General features: G+C 41.2%; 1 non-coding gene across 1 annotated transcript; it reads left to right on the forward strand.

The window, feature by feature from the left end:
* The first annotated feature begins 2,907 nt into the window (after positions 1–2,907).
* Positions 2,908–3,014, forward strand: LOC118758121 (U6 spliceosomal RNA). Its single transcript, XR_004995547.1, has one exon. It is a non-coding gene; the product is annotated as a U6 spliceosomal RNA (small nuclear RNA).
* The last annotated feature ends 4,291 nt before the right edge of the window (positions 3,015–7,305 follow it).

Here is a 7,305-nt window from a genome sequence, read left to right on the forward strand (position 1 = left end):
ATTATGATTAATTACTTCAGGTAGCACTAAATAAAGGACAGCGACAATACAAAGTAACACCAGTGTATTTCAGCAAGAATATAAAGGTTGAACTTGCTAAATGGATGGGGACTAACACTGTGCCAATGTGTAAGAGTGAGTCAACCCATGTGATACACTGTGAGAAACAAAAATATGAGGGGAAGAATAAAGAAAGAAGGCAAAGAACTGTGCCCATCACACACTCAAAGGGAGATCTGACAGGGAAAAAATTTTTATGGAGTATGCTTATAATGTAATCAAATCCAGAGTTACATTATTGTGAATGTGTGCCAAAACTACCAGTGTGCAGGTGGCAATTCCGAGCATCTTCCTATTGTTGAGTGCTACGTTTTCATTTTGCTGATATTTTTTCTGTGTTTGAGAGAGACAGAGTGTAGTGGTGACTACTGCTCATTCACGCTTATGTCATTCTCTTGGTGGCTCACTAGCACGATTAGTGCAAGAAGAAGGAGAAATCTGCTACTGCAGCCTTGTGTTGAAGCATCTTGGGTCGCACGGCCTTTTTAATGTATTCGATAATCCATAAGGCAATTATTATTTTATTTTAATTTCAGTCAAACCCAACTCCCCTTTCTTCTTTTGGTGTATATTACTGGAAGATACTGAGTTACACAAATAGGTACTCGAACATACTGTTTATTTGTTTGTTTGCTTGTTTATCACTGGCTCCAGGACATCCAGTAAACCTTCAATCACAGATGTCTTATCTGTGAAACAAATGATTTGGATGTGCATGCGCACATAAAACAGAAAGAGATTACAAGGTTTCACACATGCCCTGATTAAAACCCATCACAAGTTACCATCCTCATGGTCACCTTTTCATCAAGTGCTAACCACATTTTTTGGAAGTTCTCTAGGTGTAGTGAAGCTGCTAATTTTACTTTCACAGAAATCCTCATAATTAGCTTGAATGAGCTGGTGAGAATGTCCTTGGAGGTCATCCAGAAGCTTCATCCCAAGCAAGAATTGAGTGTAAGGTGAAAAAGTTGAGGAGTGAATGAGGAGGTAACAAAGCCAAGAAGGCTCAGCCAAAGCTAGCAGGCCCCACGTCACAAGGTGCTCGGCAGTGGTAATTCACCAAGGATTCTCTCATTGACCTCTAATAGGTGCTCAACTCCAGTGCATGGTGGGAGAAATGCCAAGGTTCCCCCCTTCAACAGGCGGTCTATACATGAAAGTCACCAGTGTACGGCTTCAGACTGCCACAGCTTGTGCCTGCTTTCCCAGATGCTAACATTATTTGAGTGATCCCGAATGTGTCTGGTATGCAGAGTCTTTGGGCCTACAGGGCTTCTGGGAGGCCTCAGCAACCACACTTCTGATGACTTTCTGTGTCACTCCTATAACAACCAGTCCTCTTTGTTCTTTGATTTCCCCACATATCATGTGTTCACCAAACTGACATGCCCTCTAGGTACTCTGCCACCTGTTCCCACATCACACAGATGGATGCTCAGCCCATGAGCCACCGCCATTTGACAAAACACATCATGGTGGCTTATTCTGCATACTGTTGCGAGACCATCACCATCATCTGCTTCTACAAGAAAGGCTGTTGCCTCTCTAAACAGCTGAGAACTCCGGGGTCCCCACAAAGTTCAGAACCATGCGCATTTCAGCTGCATAGCAACTTTAAGACAAAGTCACTGATTTTTGCTCACAGAGGTAGTAAAATCAGTCCTCCATCATATGAATAAACAAATCTATAGTCCCCAGGAGACAGACTCAAATTTGTCACTTTAGGGAGCTTAGTGATCAGAGCATAGTTATAGCCTTTCAGTACCATACTGGTTCTTCATAGACATGAGGTAAACCTCATGTTTGACAACCCTGGAATTAGTCCTCACAGTGGTAATGAAATAGAATTGGGTTTGGACTGATGGATGGGAAGATTCAGAGAGAAATTCAAATGGAAAAGTTGCCTACAGGGTGGTAGTTATATCATTTAACTGTTCTGCCTGGAACATGAGAGCTACAGTAGCATGAATTATGATAACCCATGCACCTTTGAGGCTCTGCGGGAACAGATGAGTAGGAATTACCATGGTAGGAGAGCTTAGGAACAGAACCCCACACCTGTCTCATTATACCCCTGTAAGTTTCTCATGCTGGCAAGTTCATAGAGCTTGTTTCAGTTCTTAGGAGAAAAGGATTTGAGTCAAAAGAATCTGAGAGTAGAAGCGTCCCATTGCTCAGTGAGAAAAGGACAAGCACAGTCGCCTCTCGGTGTCTAGCCAGGGCTAGAACAAGATGAGTTAGCTACCCGGAGGGCTACTGTTCAATTCCTATTACACTTACCTTTCTATCTCTTCCTTTCTCCCATCCTCCATTCCTTTCTTCTTTCATCCTTCTCTCTCTGTGTGTGTCTTTCTGTCTCCACCCCCTTCTCTGTGTGTGTGTGTCTGTCTGTCTGTCTCCACCCCCTTCTCTGTGTGTGTGTGTCTGTCTGTCTGTCTCCACCCCCTTCTCTGTGTGTGTGTGTCTGTCTGTCTCCACCCCCTTCTCTGTGTGTGTGTGTCTGTCTGTCTGTCTCCACCCCCTTCTCTGTGTGTGTGTGTCTGTCTGTCTCCACCCCCTTCTCTGTGTGTGTCTGTCTGTCTGTCTCCACCCCCTTCTCTGTGTGTGTGTGTCTGTCTGTCTGTCTCCACCCCCTTCTCTCTGTGTGTGTGTCTGTCTGTCTGTCTCCACCCCCTTCTCTCTCTGTATGTGTGTGTCTGTCTGTCTCCACCCCCTTCTTTCCTTCCTCTTCCTTCCTCCTTTGATTGAATACTAGGAACATGTAGGCATATATCATGCATGTACTGTAATTCAGATTTTTGCTCTTGAAGGCAAATAAAGCTTAACAAATCACAAAATGGAGTGGTGTTCACTTTGGCAGCACATATACTGAAATTGGAATGATACAGAGAAGGATAGTATGGACCCTGTGCAAGAATGACACTGAATTACAAATGGAGCAATAAATGAAGATATTGATTTTAATCCAGGACTGATGGCAAACTACGTTCCTAATTACTAAGCCTAAAAAGTTGGAAGTTTTTACAATTTAACTATGCATTGCTAATGGTTGTTTTAAACTTGCTTGAGTGCATGTATTTGTATATTTATGAGTACTCAGATCGCTAGAGCATTTGTTGGTTTTGCTTCTCTTTTTTCATTTCGGGAGATTCCCTTAATTTCCTGCTCTATTTGTACTTGTAAGATTTTCATTCTATGAAGATGCAACAAAGATAAAAAGGAGAACTGTGTACATTTCTTGGTTCTAATCTACATTAATAACCCATGTAAAACAACAGATCACAATGCGATGAAAAAACATTTAAGGAGCAAATAATACTTTTCTATCCCAGATATAAAACAGTAGAGTGAAAGGTTAGTTTAATTGGTAGATTATTTATTTATTTTGAAGAGTCATTGGGTGAGAGGGAGAGACAAATTAAAGAGAAGGACATCTTCCATCCACCAATTTGCCCTCCAAGCCAGGCCACAGCCAGGAGCTTTGCCAGGTATCCCACATGCTTGACAGGGGCCAAGTAGCTGGGCCAGCTTCTGCTGCACTTCTGGGCACATTAGCAGAGCCTGGACTGGAAGACAAGACACAAACGATTACCCATGGGATGCAAGCTTTGCAGGACAGTGATTTTATTTGCTGTAGCATGACATTGGCTCAAGAAGCAAAATTTTCAAAGTCTCTGTCTTTGTTATTTTTATGTTTATTATATGTATTTAAGTTATACAAAATAATACTGTAGAATACATGCAGCTAATGAAAAAGTTACAGTAGTGAACAGATGAACACATCCATACAGTTTCATGATTTATGTATTTTTGTGGCAAGAAGAGCAAAATGTACTTACTTTTTAAAAGATTTATTATTAGGGCCCGGCGGCGTGGCCTAATGGCTAAAGTCCTCGCCTTGAACACGCCAGGATCCCATATGGGCGCCGGTTCTAACCCCGGCAGTTCCACTTTCCATCCAGCTCCCTGCTTGTGGCCTGGGAAAATAGTTCATGATGGTCCAAAGCCTTGGCACCCTACACCTGTGTGGGAGACCTGGAAAAGGCTTCTGGCTCCTATCTTCCAATTGGCTCAGCTCCAGCTGTTGCGGCTGTTTGAGGAGTGAATCAGTGGATAGAAGATCTTTCTCTCCGTCTCTCTTCCTCTCTGTATATTTGACGTTGCATTATCAAATAAATAGATCCTTTTAAAAAGATTGATGATGATGATAAAAAGGCAGATTTGCAGAAATAAGGAGAGACATAGAAAAAAAGAGAAATATTATCTGTCTGTTGGCCACAAGGGCTGCAGCTGAGCCAATCCGCAGCCAGGAGCCAGGAGCTTCTTTGGGACCTTCCATGCGATGCAGGGTCCCAAGATTTTGGGCCATTTTCCTCTGCTTTCCCAGGCTACAAGCAGTGAGCTGAATGGGAAGTGGAATATCAGGGATCCAAACTGTCGCCCATATTGGATTTTGGCACATTCAAGTTGATGAATTAGCCACTAGGCTATTGCACTGGACCCAAAAATGTACCTACTTAGCACAAATACAAATGTGATACAGTTTCATTACCTGTAGTCTTCATGACTGACATAAGCTTTCCGGAATCATTTACTCTGCTTATCTGCTTCTATTTATTCTCTGATTCAGACACTCTCATTTCTTCCACACTTACCCAAACACCAGGGAAGTGATTCAGGGGTAGAGCTCCCTCTTGTTAATAACTCAGTCTGTAAGAGCCCAGAGACCTAGAAGAGCTATCTTACTTCCTTTCTAGATCAGTTCCCTGTAGGATTCAAAGGCCTCGGTAGGCCCAGTGTCTCCCGGGTCTGCCCATCTCCTAATAACACTGCACTGGGGCCATGCTTCAAAACCACAGCTTTCATTAACTAAAATAATTTTTAGTTCTAAAATGAACTCTGACAGATACATAAATGTCATATTTTTATTACTTTCTCTAAGTTTGATATAATTTATATGTAAATAACTCACCTTTATCTTTTAGTCATATTCAACTATTATCCACTTCATTTCCATTTTCATCCTGTATTTATATCTTTCTATCATGGATTGGATTGCAGTTGGAATAATACTGAAAGGCCCTTGTCTTGGGTCTTTAATGCCCAAAGGTCTGATGTTACTGGATAATGGAGTAGGGGCTGTGACTTCCTCTTATTATGATGTTTGAGGAGTGGCTGAGGGAGAGATCTTTCTGGTCTTGGGGCAAGCCTTTGCGAGGCAGTTTATGTTACAAAAGTTATAAAAGTTACATACAGAAGAGGCCTTCTGGTCTCTCTGTTTCCTGACTTGCCACGTGACCCTCCCTCCACCTGCATGCTGCCATTCAACACCAACGTCACATGCCAAAGGGATGGAGTTGGCTGGAGCTGGATTGTCAACCTCCTGTAGGGGCAGTAACATAGTTGGTACAGTATCTGTCCTATCACGTTATCATTTACCCACATTCTGTTTCCTTTGCCATTTTCTCTGTAACAAACAGTGCCTATATATTGAAACAGCATTTTTCAAAAACAACTGTCAAGTGTATCACATTTCTTTAATTCAGAGTATATATCCTAAGAGACATAGTATTTTCTTTTGTAACTGCATTTTACTTATCCAAAGGTTGTTGCAACACTGTTCTATTAGTTATCAACCACCTACTTAGATATGAAGCAAGAAGTTACATCATGAGAAAGATAAGTCATTTTCCATAGGTGATATTAAAATAGAGCAATCGATAACATGGCACTCTCCAATATTTCTCCTCCTTAACCTGGACTTGCCATGCACTCTTATGCTTTCTCCTTGTTGCTGATTTGTGGCGTATCCTGTTTGTAGTTTTCTTCCTGTAATCTTTGCTTTTAGCTTTATTTTTTTCTTTGTAAGTTGATTTAATATCTTGTCTGATCTCCTAGATTAAAAAGTCACTCTAGGACCCTGATTTGATTTGCAAAGAGTGATGACAACCTTTTTAGGATGTTCCTTCCTGCTTATTCCACCTATCAAGGTCAGTTCCAAACATCGTCACAGAACCTCCGTGTGGAAATGAGCTGTGGCTGACCAAGCCGCTACTTACATGTGTACTCTTGGATATTAATGAAACTTTACGTCACTTAGAAAAAAGACACATTTAAAAATAATGTCTGCCCTAAGACGACATCAATACTCCACCTCTGAGTATAATCCATCCGTGTAGAAAAGCACGTGGATTCATCTGCCTTTGCTACACTTTGGAAAGGCAGTTTTCAAAAACATACAGGTATCAACTCACTAAGAAAGAGACCCCTGTTGAATCTTGCATTTCTGTTCACATTAAACACATCTTGGGCACCTTCATGTATGACGCGGTTACCACAGGACTTCAGGTCTCAGGGTCACTTAGGACAGTGCTATCCAGCAAATCAGTTCACTAAGTCAACCACATATAGTTTTTTGCTGTCTTTCTTTTATCTGTCAGTATCTGCTGATTGAGTTTATCTCTGTTCAAAATACTTGAAATAATAGTCTTATAGAAAAGTGAAATGAGCATACATAGATGTAATTTAAAAAAATCTTACCGTACAAGCTTCCTATGTAAACATTGCACATACTTATATACATACACACATGCATTTATACATAAATACATACATACTATTTTTTAAAGCAAGGGTGGATGTATTTAAACCATACACTATGGAATCATGGCAATGGTTATATAATGAGGACAGAATGGTATATTACTGTGCGAGTGGTATAATTCAATGAAGGAGTAACAATGCTTCATCTGTATTTAACCCCCTAGAGTAAGAAATTTGTAACATTCAGCATTCTCAGTTTGATCTTGTTTGTATTTATCTCTACTGATTTACAAAACATATCTTAATGTTAACACCAATTGCACCAGGAACCAAGACGAGTGACGTCCAATACAGTGGTTAAAACACCAGGTGGCGCTCTCCTGCTGCTTTCTTCTCAACAACACTAAGACTCATTCATGCCAACACCATGTCCCTTTGAGTAAACCACCCAGAGACTTCCTACTGCATTTAGCCACCACCTTATGTAAGAGTGACAGTTCTTACCCGCAGGCATTAATTTTAAAAATTAATTATTTTCATTTTATTTAAAGGGGCAAAATGTGAGTAGAACTTTCCTGCCTGTTGGTTCACAGCTCAAACGCCGGCACCAGTCAAGACTGAGACAAGAAATCCATTCAAGCTGCCTGTGAGAACATCTGTTGCCACGCAGGGTGCACCTCAGCAGGTGGTGGGATCGGA

This window comes from Ochotona princeps, chromosome 18, assembly GCF_030435755.1.
Source record: "Ochotona princeps isolate mOchPri1 chromosome 18, mOchPri1.hap1, whole genome shotgun sequence".
Classification (NCBI taxonomy): Eukaryota; Metazoa; Chordata; class Mammalia; order Lagomorpha; family Ochotonidae; genus Ochotona; species Ochotona princeps.